The following is a 12,538-nucleotide window of genomic DNA, read 5'->3' on the forward strand; positions in this document are numbered from 1 at the left end:
AATATAATTTAGGCATGCCTTACAGGGTACTTGAGGGAACAAGACATCAATAATAATGACATTTGAGGAGCAGGTGAAAAAAGCCCTCATTTTTAATGAGAAAGGATAAGGGAGAATTCTGCTGGAGCAGAGCCATGAATTCTGCTGCAAGAAACTAACTTCTTAGCAGTTAAGCCTGGATTCCCACTTTCCATGATCATGACTCCTAAAAATTAAGAGAAAGTAATAACCTCATAGATACGAATTTAAGTGAGGCTAGATGAGTCACTAGAAAATATCACGAGGGAGCCCTCCTGGAGTGATAACTCTGAATTAGATGAATTAACAAGATCTTTCCATCTCCAGCTTCCATCTCTTAACTAAATTTTCCATAGTTTACTAAGAGTGCTAATTCACAACTTCCCCCCCACATACACACTCTTCTTTAGAAAATCTGATATTGGCTATGTCAGGACAATACATGTAGGTTTTCCTGAGTCTTTGTCCTCATTCAGGTTCATCTGCGCCCTCTCCACAAAACGTGTGTTGAGCAGTCTGTAGCTTGACTATAGATGCTAACTATACATAGTTTTGAACAACATAGGAAAGCTCATTCTGGACTTTTCTCAGCTCTTTTCAGTATTTTCCCCAACTTCCTTATCATTTCCAGCCCAAGATTATCTGGCTTTATTTTTAATTGTCCCGCAAACCCCCTTACTCAGGGAGAAGAAATAATTCATGGCGGGTATTGTCCTTAGTGTCTTTGCCAATCAAAACATACAGCTCGCCATTTACTGGCAACATGGTTATCATTATTCAAGCCACTTGGCTCTTCTGTTAGGTCCCTCTGGCGTGTAAAGGAAAATTCACACCAGTGAAGAAGAAAACCATCGAGTCATTAAATATTTATTTGAATATTTAAATCTTTGGCTGCAGAGAAGTGTCTAGGGAGAGTTCGATATTTAACAAGGTGCTTGCTGAAACCACGCCTGCAGACAGAGCTCTTGCAATTTGCTGACATATTTGCTGAACACCTCTCTGCAGAAGCAAGGTGGAACTCTGTATTACAAGAGACACTAAAATATAAACAATTCCTTTCTAATTTGGGATTGCAAGGTGATGCTGGTGGAACAGGCAATCAAATTGCCAATGATACCACATGTGGTGATGAGGAAATTATTCTCTTCTAGTTAGACAGACTCTGGGTACAAACTGGAAGTCAAATGCAATGATCCAGAGCTTTACTGAAAGTAGAATGTGACCTGTCATGTCTCACACACTGAGCATTTTCAGATTTAGACAATACATGCTCTTTGGGATCTTTGGCCTCGAACTGAACCTTGCTCGTTTTCAGAGAAGCTGTGTTTGGAGCACAGGCTCAGCAGCTGAAAGACCACTTGGCCACAGTGGTCTTGAAAGAGCTACAGCACATATTAAGGGCTCTACCTGTTGCAGGTGCTGCCTGGTAACATGGTCCCTCCTCATGCCTCCTCCTTCATATAACTGCTATAAGCCAAGGCAATATCCTTTATGTGCCCCCTTATGACACTGTCTCTTGCCATGAAGCAGAAGAAACCTGATAGGTCTATAAATGAGTTAAAAATGAGAAAGGTAAAATCATCTACTAGATGTGCAGAGCAAAGAAGACATTCTTTTTCCTTCTTTCAAATGAAAAATAGCTATTGTATCATAAGAATTATTACACCATTAAAAAGAGAACTTAGAGAAAATCAAAACCCAGACAGAAAATACAGTAGAGGAATATTTTTTGATCCTTCCAAAAGTTTTTGTTTTGAATGAGGTCTTAAACACACAAGGGCAGGCAAAACCCATTAATTTTACAGTTGTATTTGTTTAGCAAACCAATGGGCAATACTCCTAAAAATAATATGTTCCTAAGGCAGGATCAAGTAAATCAGTCTAATGCTTGGAAAAGGAGGCAGTTTATTCAGAATTGGGAATGTCTTCTTAGGAAGACTTCACTGGCTTGTCTAGATGAGAAAGAATAATAGTGCGATCACATAAAAGTCTTTCTTTTTCCCTTGTTTACCCATGTAAGTTCTAAGGGAAAGTTTGTTTCTTATATGACTGAATGTTTCAAATTTGTCTATACAAATGTGAACTGACATGAGTGACAAACAGAGGTCCCTTCCTGTGAAGTTGTTCAAGATTCAAACCCCTTTTGCTAGTGACTGTCTTCTTACTAATGGCAAGGAAACAAGTCTAATAGGAGAGAGCCACTCCTGGAAATAATCAATACCCATTGGTTACAGTGCCTAGTTATTCTTAGAAAATCAATCCTGATTTTCTAAGAAAATAGACCAGATGTTGGTCACTGGCACCACTGCATTCTTGGTCTCACAGCTGACATTGCTCACAGGAATTGTCAGTTTTGTGCTAGACCGACTGGTCAAATAATAAAAATGCACTATATTCAAGGACTTATTGCCACACACTTAATCATATTCATAATGCCAGGCTGGCACGGCTGTGTACCAATGCAAATAATGCCTTTCAAAAATTAAGTTAAAACTTAAAAAAAATCCCTAACTCAACAGAAGAAAAAGATTATTTTTCTAAATTTTATTTCGTTCTTGGCAAAAGTCTAGTCTTTAGGAGGCCAACAAATAAGTACGTTTAAGTAAGTTAAATAAGCTGTCAGGATCTCCTTTGTTTCTTTATCATTAAGGGCATAACAAATTAAAACTGGAAATATTCCCTGCTGCCCTAAAACATCTCATCAATCACAGACCTGTGTTTGTGTTGACAACTTTTTCTTTTTCCCTCCAAAGAAGAGAAGTTGGCTAAACAGAGCATCTGCCTAGAGTCAGTCTGTTCCCCAAAGGAATCTGGTACTTACTGGAGTGAAATTAAACTACTAGTTTCCAACAAGTATTTGTGAGAGGGGAATAGGAATAAAAAAACCCTTTAGCATAAAAAGTAATTGCTTGATCAATGTAAACATTTGCATAAGCCCTCCTCTTTCTCCAAAACAGCAATAATTATAACTTTAAGCCTCTCAGTAATAAGTCTTTCTCCTTACTGCCTAACAATTCAAACTAAGGTTATAGATATACTTACTACATGTTCAATATATGTCATAAAAACCCTCCATCCCTGAAAAGAAATTTCAAACACTGAGGGACTCAGCTTGCAGAAAATGAGCAAAATACACAGGAAGGAGACATATTTGTTTCATTCCAGTTATCCATTGCACATAAAAGAGAAGTGAACTCAACTGGGGAAGGGAAAGGAAGGCTTAGGATAGAATATATAATAGCATCTAACTGACTTGAAGGACCAAATCCTGCTATGGGACTTAGGATCCTAAACCTTACTGCATTCTTCTTCAATGTGTTTTTGGAGTTAATAAAAAATAAAATGTAAAAAATTTAGAGAAGGATGAATCAGGAACATAATGCATCTTTGTGCAGAAAAATACTAGAGAGTCAACTAAAAATCTTTTTCAGTTGCCTCTTTTGAGAAAAGAGAGGAAATATTTGCAGGCAGCACTGAGCACAGGTGAGAGACATACAGGGATAGAGGCATTGCCTATCATTTTGCATCTCCTTAGCTTTTGCCAGCTACCACCAGAGCCTCTAAATGTCTGCCCCCCAGCGCAGTGCAAGGCTCCTTGAGCCTTGATCATACTGAGCTGCCCAGCACCTGCCTCATCCCCAGGCCTCCTCAAGTCCACAGATGGGTGATCCTGGCCATGGGACCCAGCATGCCCCACTCAAGGTATGCCTACAGGGAAGTATGGAGGGGGCCTCTCTGGCTTTTACTCAGTCTGGCAGTTAAATCACATGGGAAAAGTGAGGCCGTGCTTCAAGGTACTCTTAGTTTGGACAAAGTGAAGACCATTTCACTTCAGCTGAATTCAGACCCATGTGAGCCATCCTCACCAGGACTATGGTTCCCCAGGTTAGGAAGTTTTGGGGTTCTACATCTGATCCTGGATTTTCTCTATCCAACCTATCAAAGTGGTTCACATGCCGTTACCTCCCTCCTTTTTCTTTTCTCAAATCTGTTCCAACGGTCTGTTTGCCTTGACTTAGTCTCCTGGCTATTGTCATGGGTTGCATGCTCCACTCATAACCATTGGTTTAGATTCAGCACGCAGACCTGAGGATGGAGAGGGATGAGGAGGGACAGAGATGTTCTCTGCTGCTGCTGTCAGCAGTCTGGTCTGTGCTTTCTTCTCTCTGTGCCCCACCAGTGCCACCTCCATCCCTTCAGGCCTTGCCCTGGAAATCCATCCCAATGGAATGACTGTCAGGGAGCTGAGATAACGTTCAGGCTTCAGTGAGGTTTGCTTATTGTCTACAGTGAGAGCAACCAGCACCAGCCAGGATTCACTTTCTTTCTCGACAAAATTTTGAAAACAAATAAATCTCCAGCCACTGATAAGCTTACTGAGAAGTTAGTGGCCAGTTGGTGGCCGGTCACAAGCGGTGTTCCCCAGGGCTCAGTTTTGGGGCCAGTCTTGTTTTATATCTTTATTGATGATCTGGATGAGGGGATTGAGCGTGCCCTCAGTAAGTTTGCAGATGACACCAAGTTGGGCGGGAGTGTCAATCTGCTCAAGGGTAGGAAGGCTCTGCAGAGGGACCTGGACAGGCTGGATCAATGGGCCAAGGCCAATTGTATAAGGTTCAACAAGGCCAAGTGCCGGGTCCTGCACTTGGGTCACAACAACCCCATGCAACGCTACAGGCTTGGGGAAGAGTGGCTGGAAAGCTGCCTGGCGGAAAAGGACCTGGGGGTGCTGGTTGACAGCTGGCTGAACACGAGCTGGCAGTGTGCCCAGGTGGCCAAGAAAGCCAACAGCATCCTGGCTTGTATCAGGACTAGCGTGGCCAGCAAGAGTAGAGAAATGATCGTGCCCTGTACTCAGCACTGGTGAGGCCGCACCTTGAATACTGTGCTCAGTGTTGGGCCCCTCGCTACAAGAGAGACATTGAGTTGCTGGAGCCTGTCCAGAGAAGGGCAACGAAGCTGGTGAAGGGTCTGGAGAACAAGTCTTACGAGGAGCGGCTGAGGGAACTGGCATTATTTAGTCTGGAGAAGCGGAGGCTGAGGGGAGACCTTCTCCCTCTCTACACCTACCTGAAAGGAGGTTGTAGCGAGGTGGGTGTCAGTCTCTTCTCCCAAGTAACTAGCGATAGGGCGAGAGGAAATGGCCTCAAGTTGCATCAGGAGAGGTTTAGATTGGATATTAGGAAAAATTTATATATTGAAAGGGTGATCAAGCATTGGAACAGGCTGCCCAGAGAGTTGGTGGAGTCACCATCCCTGGAGGAGTTCAAAAAACATGTAGATGTGACACTTCAGGACATGGTTTAGTAGGCATGGAGCTGTTGGGTTGACGGTTGGACTAGATGATCTTAGAGGTCTTTTCCAACCTTAATGATTCTATGACTCTATGATTCTAAGTTCCCCTCCACATTTCAGCATGTCTTGGTAAAAATCTCATCATTGCTAGGACTAAGTCTTTGGGCAACATTATGTTCCCTTTTCCATTTGCTTTCAAAGAAAGGGGCCACTCCACTGCTCTGGGACCTGAGGATGCACACCGTAGCATTCCTCAGACCAAAAGATGTTAGTTTTGCTGAAGAGAGGTCCACGGTAGTGGAGAAAAAATGTTTCAGCCACAACCAAACTGTCCTACCCACAACTAGACATCTATATTTTTTGTCTTTTCAAGGCCATATGCATTTGTTATTCAGGGAGTACTGTCACTTCTCTCACTTCTGTTTGACCGAGAGGAGATTGACACAGTGATCATAGATAGCTGAAGGAAACCTGCAAGCACTGAGTTGTAGCCTGCGTTTCAGAGCTGCTCTGGCATTTGAAGACTCTGTGCCCATCTCCCTAGGAGACATACCACACCCGTTATTCCTGTCAGGGAGCACATCCAGACAGCTATCTGGCCAGCCAAGCCATCAAGGCAAAAGTGTGAGTGGGTTAGTGCTCAAATAACTGTTTCACCGTGTAGTTTCATACCTTGATCATTAATTCTGCATGAGTAAAGGTTTGCTGAGCTGTCTATGCAGCATATTACCTTGCCAGGGTCAGCTGAGTTGAGATTTCCAACCTTATGATGAGGAGCAGGTGAAAAGCGGTTGCCTTTCTGGCTGTGGCTTGCTCTTCTATCTAGACATCTCCCTCACTTCAAAATTTACCACTGAGCATACCTGCCTGTATGTTCATTTCTTTAGGTAATACCTCTTCTAAGCTCCTAAGATGCGCAGTGGCTTTGTTTGGTTCAGTCATGCAATTTGAAAGACCTCTTACTACTGCAAATAATGTCATCACATGACCTTTTTTGGGCACAAGTTGAAATACAGGAAATTCCACTGAAACATAAGAAAACCCTTTTTTTACTGTGCGGCTGACAGAACACTGGAAGATGTTGCCCAGAGATGTTGTGGCATCTCCATTCTTGCAGATATTCAAAATCGGACTAGACAGGGCCCTGAGCTCCCTGCTCCAGCTGACCCTGCTCTGAGTGGGGAGGTTGAACTAGATGATCTCCAGAGGTCCCTTCCCACATCAGCCATTCCGGGATTCTGTTTTACATGAGCAATTTCATGCACATAGGACACAAGAAAACCTTGTGATAGCCTTTCAGAGTCTATGATGGTCATTAAGAGTCCCAGTTAGGGCTTTACCTCATGCTTGGTGCTGGAGCTGAAGCCTCAGTTGCAGTTCGATATCAGAAACAACTTCTCAAGGAACAGGGAGGGAGAGCTGTGTGGCAGTGCTGTAACAAATACATGAAAAAATCCAATGTAATGATTTCGAAGTCTACTATGTCAGAATGCAAAGCATATGTTGAAGAAGGTTTAAATTAAAAAAACTTATGGATATTTACCACTTCAGAAAAAGGTTGATTTGTTTTTTCCAGACTAAAAATGTTTTTCCTCCTGCCATCAGTGAAGAATGCATTAATGAAAACAAATTTTCCATGGACCTTTGATGCCATCTGAAAGTAAGAAGAGAAATTGCTGTTCCTATTCAGATTTTGGTTTCCGTGACGCAAGCTGTCACTGGCAATGATGTTACACCACCACTTCCACAGTGTATATTTATCCAGCACTCACATATCCTGACTGGGTTGTAAAATTTGATTAATTACTTCTGCATCCCACACAAAAATGTCAGGGTCACTTGCATTACGAGAACACAAGGACAATTCCATGCACATTGTTTGTGCTTCTATAAATAAATTGTAATTCCCCCACCCCAACCCCCAAAATGTCCACCAAGGTATTGGATAATAATTTCATATGCTTAATACAGTATTTACATTATTCAAGAACATGTTCTGGAATGCTTGTGTTTCAACGAACTGAAATTAGTTACCGTATATTTTTTATACTAAGCAAGGATGTTCACCATCACAATGATAGCAGCAAATTAACCCCACATAATGCCTTAAGATGAGAAAAATATTTGGTAAACAATGTATTACTGAAGTCAAGCGAAACAGCTTTCAAAGAGACATTTGTAAGTCATTTGTGTAACTTCATGCTCATTATTAGCAGTAGCTTAAAAGCTGAGAAAATCTGTTAAAATACATTCTTCGATAAATAATCACCTTATTTTCCCACAGCTGTAATTTTTTCCCTTTGCCTACTATTATTAATGGGTCTGTAAAATAATTCCCTTCTATTTATTTGCATCCTCATCTGCGAACCAAAATTGCTGATGTTATCAAGACAGACTTTGGAACAAAGCTCATTAAATATTGTTAGCCTAACCATGCAGTCCCTAAATGACTAAAGTTTCCTTTAAAATTAATGTGAGGTTTCTCTGCAAGAGGACTTAGCATTAGTATTGTACTGCACTATCCTTCATTGTCCCAGACACCATTAAGCACAGTGCACAAACACATGGTGAAAAACTGCAGAGCATGAGGAGCAAGTCCCTGAAAGCCACAAAAATACTTAATACTGGTGATGCTTCACTCTACAACTCTAATAATCATTATAATGATAGGTACTTGATAGAAATGTTTGTGTATAATTTTTATTGCTAGGTTTAGCACACATGTAATCAAGAGTAATTTTTTTCCTTCTTGAGGGAAATGAATGCAAAAACAAAAGTGAAAAAAAAAATCTAAAAATACCATTATATTAGCTACAGAGAGAAATAGTCCTTTGCCTCGCCAGAGTACGAAAGATGACGCAAATGGGGCAGGCCCCGCACAATGCTGTTAGAAGGAGAAAATGTGGAAGGATGAAGGACACGTTTATACCTTTCCCTGGAGCGCTCATAGCCTGCAGCACGCCTGCTCCAGCGGAGCGGAAACAAAACTTTCAGTACGTTTCCAATGATAAGACGCAGACATTCATACAAATAGCCCGTGCAATTCCTTAGGGAGGATAACCTTTAAGGCCTGATAGTCCTGATGTTTCAGGGTGTAACGCAGCCACCATCTGGGCCAGTAACCCCTCTTTCCACAGACTGCCGATCACGAGCGATGGTGTGCTTTGGGGCGAGAGGCTTCCAGGTGCCAGCCCCTTTGCGGTGCCGGATCCAGCAGAGCCTTTGGAGCCTCAGCTACGCCTGGCGCAGCAGGGACGCGTCAGAGCAGAGCCTGCTGCGTGCAGGGGACCTGCTCACACGCCTTGGGCAAAACCCTGGCTCTGGGCGTACAAAAGTCACCCTGAGGCTGAAGCCCAAACAGAGAGCTGGCGGGGCAGCCCGAGGGAGCCCGTGTACCCTAATCTGTTGCCCTGCCCCGGGCAGCACTGGCCCTTGCAGCCACCTGGTGTCACAGGCAGGGGGGTCTGCGGGCCATAAAGGCACCATACACCCCTCCTGCCCTCCTTGGGTGGGATACCCGAGAGGTGCGTACCCCAATAGGGAGTGCGCGGAGTCCACACCTGAGATATTCCCAGCAGTTGTAACACCTTCCTTGTCCACGGCGCAGTCCTGACACAGTCCAACATGGAGAAGTCAGTGTTCCTCTGCTGCCCTTCGCCTTCTGCACTGCTGCCAGCTCGGGAAGCCCAGCTCGGATTGCAGTGTCAAGGTCCCTGCAAGAACAGTGGTTTTGTTCTGTGTCCTTTCCCCTCGGATTGATGTTTAAACAGTTTGGATGCTATTTAGGCCTAGAGAATCTGGGCCACTTTAGAGAGCAGTAAATTACATACTAAGCAGTGCATAGTGAGAAACCAGAATTATTTACGAGAATAACAACATGAAGTTTGTTTTATTTGATAATGCTGTTATAAAATGACATAGTTTCATGTTTTAAATAATGATATGTATTTTAAATAATGAAATTACAGGACCTTTTTGTTCAACATACAATCCTAGAACTTCTGTTCTAAAATGTGCATGGGTTGAAAATGTCTCTGATCTAGAGTGGGCTCTTAAGTCCTGAGCATTGCATTAAAAAGTAATTCTAAACCAAAGGAATTTGTCCCCCCATTCATCTACTAAATTTCCATGTATGATTACTTTTCACAGCTCTGGAATTCCCGGGTGCCAGACTTCAAGTTGTACAGAAATATTAGTTTCTGAGTCACAATCCTAACTGATTGTGCGGTATCACAATGTCACAAAATATCATATCATCGTTTGGCTTGGTTTATGTCAACATTTTCACTCCAATGTGAATGTCTAAAGAATCAATAAACATGGGACTCCATGCCCTTTTTGATAAGAAAATCTTCCATTTGAAGAATATTGGCTGTTTAAATTATTGGTGGTCATATGCACCCCCACTATACATAAAAATCTTCCAGTGACTTATGGATGAAATTTTATCTGGCAACCAATGTTTTTTTGTCTGTACTGTCCATGTCCTTCATATTCTACTGATTAATTAACATTAATTGGATAATAAAAATAAGGGGAGGGGGTGTGTTCCTAGAAATTATGTTTGCCACCGAATATGACTGATTCAGTAGGTCTAGTACTCAGACAAAGATCTCAGAAAACTGCACTGAATTAATCCTTAAACTAAAGTCAAAGAAAATACAGAAACTTTCTGGTTAATCATTTGAGCTTCTGTTTAGTTCAATGCTACCACAGATACTGCTTTATAGTAGATGCCATGATGGATTTCAGACCCTGTTGAAAAGTAATAAAAGTTTATTCTGAAAATGTCCTACCGACAAAAAAGGTCCAAGGTACAAGAGAGGAATTTAGCATTCAATATTTTTCCAAGTAAAAGCTTTCAGGGATTGATCCAGAGTTGGTGAAAGCATTTGATGTCCTTCCACTAACTGCAGAGGAGTTTGGATCAGCTTTTAAGAGTGGTGTAGGGGTCATCAGAGCTAAGATTTCTTTCAACAGACCGAGGAATTAGAATAACAGACCGAGAAATTAGAAGCCTACAATAAGTTGATACTGAAGGGATTTTCTAATTATTTAAATAGGAAAATGTTGTTAATAAATATTTGCTTTTGTATCATACTTTCACATCCTATTACTTTCTTATAATTCTTTTCACTTGAAAATTTCCAACTGCTTGAAAAACATTAATCAAAGTTAATAGAACAAACAATACAGAATCTCATTGTCTGAATCGGATTTGCAAATTGATTGCAAAAACAGGGAGAAAGAATTGTAACTAATTTTGTTCCAAGTTCTTGAACTGATGCCTAACACAGTTTGGATGTCAACATTAAAGTTTTGAATGGTTTTGGTTTTATGGTTACGTAAGTATGTTAAAAAAAAAGGAAAATGCACACTCTGCTAAAAAGGCTCTACATAGATTGAAAAATGGGATCAAAAGTTGCCAGATAATAAAGTCTTGGACCTTTTCTGCTTGGTGAGTTCACAAATAATGTAAATTGATTTTTATCTGTTTGAAACAATTTTAGTTATTATCACTTTTAACAGTCACTTTACTACACGGATCAATTTACCAATACCAAAAGCCACTTGTGTATTGTCTGCACATAGAACATTTATTTGGCCTCACTTTTAAAGGTCTCCTTCTAAGAAGACGCTAATGAAAGTCATCTGTGTTATGCAGGTGCTCTACAACTGGACATGATGGGAAACAAAACTGAATTTCTAGGGTCTGTGGCACCAGGCCGGCCAGCAATGCCAAGGCCCCCCCAGGCACTCAGCCATGGACACAGGTACCTGCGAGCACACGGACTTTCCTGCTAGCTGGAAAATCCACGTTTGGATAAAAACCAACCATCTCTTTTTGGCCAACTATTTAAAATAATGGCTGGCCACAAGAATAAGCTCTCTAGAGTAAATTTCTCTCTAGAGGAATGAAGTTTTAGCAGAAACAGTGAAAATGACCAGGCCTAAAGACCCACTTGATCAATCCCTTCAAACTTACAAAATGATGACAGTATATCTTTACCTGTCCACACAGTTGGTCTGGTACATCATAATCTGGGATATGATTTCTGATGTGTGGTTTGAGGAAAATGGTTTTGATAAGTAACAGCATGTGATTTAGCGTTTGGGGGGTTTTCTGCAGTGATTGCCATTGGAAAGATATCAACGCCTGTGTGGAGGACCTGATTTGAATTTTCATTAGGGAAATTCTAACACTTCCAATATAATGAATCCCCATCTCTCTCTCTTTTCTTCACAGAAGTTAAGAGACTGGTAAAGAGTGATACCAAAATTATTGATTAGCCAGCAACAGCAGAATCAAATGACCCAGCTGCAGAAGCCATACGGGACATATAAAGGTGATGTAATAATGTTTAACAACCAAGTGCCACTGCAATTTCCCTCTAAACAACTTTGTGATAGAGCTGGCTCACTTCAAGAGAAAGCAAAAAGAACAGGGCATGGGTTTCCCAAAAAACCCTGCCATTGCCAATGGAAACGTGGCTGCTGGGACCTTCCCCTTGCTGAACCTCCCAGGATATACTCTATCAAAGAGTACCTCTGGCTACCAGAACTCATTGTGTAACTTCAGAGTGTAAATTCCCAGGTAAGAAATCGCCAGCTTGCTTTTTTCAGACAAGACCTGCTAACAGTGAGCCTTTTAAGGAGAGCAGAGGAGGGTCCTTAGTGTTTGATCGAAAGCATATATTTCTGGAAAGGCTCTTCTCAATAAACAACACCCCATATAATCTAAACCCACCCCCCATTAGCAGCAGATTTGCAGATGACCTTGCTGCAGAAAAAAAGAGAACAAAAAGAGATTATATCTTGTAGTTGGATTGCTATGATGGTCTAAAGCTTGCATTCATCGAATCTGATTCTTCCTACTCTCACTGCAAAGTACCTCTTCCGACTTCATTGGAGTTACTGCAGACTTTAAAAAATGTAAATGCTAGGAGAAGCTATCTCAGTCTACTGGCATGGTGCTTCAGAAAGATAATTTTGTGTTTTAAGATGTTTATTCCAGGAGGGTAATGTGTATGAAAAATTGTTTAGCAATCTAATCTCTTGAGTAATTTCCATGAGAAAAATTGATGGATGTCTCTCACTGAGCATTGTAAAAAACAAAAGGAAGTGGAAATTGCCCTGAGAAAACATAATGCAGACCCAAGGATGCTTAGAAAATAAGTCTTGGTTGTAACATCTGTCAAAAGCAAGTGCAATGTAAGTAACAAGT

This window comes from Ciconia boyciana, chromosome 3 (assembly GCF_034638445.1).
Source record: "Ciconia boyciana chromosome 3, ASM3463844v1, whole genome shotgun sequence".
Classification (NCBI taxonomy): Eukaryota; Metazoa; Chordata; class Aves; order Ciconiiformes; family Ciconiidae; genus Ciconia; species Ciconia boyciana.